Source organism: Elephantulus edwardii, unplaced genomic scaffold (assembly GCF_000299155.1).
Source record: "Elephantulus edwardii isolate Elephantulus edwardi_28Jun2011 unplaced genomic scaffold, EleEdw1.0 scaffold00260, whole genome shotgun sequence".
Taxonomy (NCBI): domain Eukaryota; kingdom Metazoa; phylum Chordata; class Mammalia; order Macroscelidea; family Macroscelididae; genus Elephantulus; species Elephantulus edwardii.
This window is the reverse complement of record NW_006400010.1, coordinates 3,006,469-3,007,637: the sequence shown is the minus strand read 5'-3', so window position 1 is coordinate 3,007,637 and position 1,169 is coordinate 3,006,469.

Sequence of the window (1,169 nt, the reverse complement as noted above, 5' to 3'; positions counted from 1 at the left end):
GCTCTTCAGTACTTTGGAGAGGTCCCTAACAGCAGACTTTCCCATGGCAATGTGCCTTTTAATTTCCTGGCTGCTGGTGCCAAGAGTGTTGACTCTGGAGCCAAGCAAGCTAAAGCTGTGAATAATCTCAATCTCTTCACCATCCATCCTCATGTTGCCAATTGGCCCAGTGGTGAGAACCTTTGTCTTCTTGACATTGAGCCTCAATCCATATTGGAGGCTGCAGTCCTTGACCCTCTGCAGCAAGCCCTTCAGGTTCTCCCCAGTTTCAGCAAGCAGGGTTGTATCATCTGCATATTGCAGATTAGTGACTTAAATTATATGCTTATTAATTTATACTCCCATTCCCACCCCTTGTTAGCATCGAATAATAATCGTGTATAAACCTTTCCTTAAATGTTTGTTACAGTCATCTTAGATCTGTCCTTTAGTGACTGTATTTTCAACTACTTCATATGCATCTGAAAATTGGCCATTGAATAAGGAAGACCAAAAGAGAATTGATGCCTTTGAATAGTAATGCTGGCGAAGAGTACGGCATATACCCTGGACTGCCAAATAACAAACAAATATGTCTAGGAGGAAGTATAACCACAGTCCTCCTTGGAGGTAAGCATGATCAAACACTGTCTCATATAATTTGGATAGGTTTTAAAGAGGAGCCAGTTCCTGGAAAAAGACACCATTCCAGATTAGGGTCAGAAAGAGATGAAAACCGACGCTGAAAAAAAAAAAAAAAAAAGAAAACCGACACTGAAATGGACTGGTACAGTAACTGCCACATTGGGCTTATGCATAACAGAGATCATGAAGATGGTGCAGGATAGGAAAAGGCTCAGATCTGTTGTTTATAGGTTTGCGATGATTTGTAAGCAACTTAGTTACACTTAACAATACTACGAATAGTTAATAATCTTGAGCATTTCTTCATGTGGCGGTGTTTTTTTGTTGGGCTTAGGGGTTTTTTTGGCCATCTTAATGTCTTTGATAATGTGTGTTTTCATATTTTCTGCCCATTTTATAACTAAATACTTTGTCTTTTTCCTGCTGAGGTGTTAGAGTTTTCTATAAATTTTAGAGCCCAGGCCTTTCTCAGATATGTCATTGCCAAATATTTTTTCCTGTCTGTAGGTTTTCTACTTACTCTTTTGAATAAAGTGGTTTTTTTT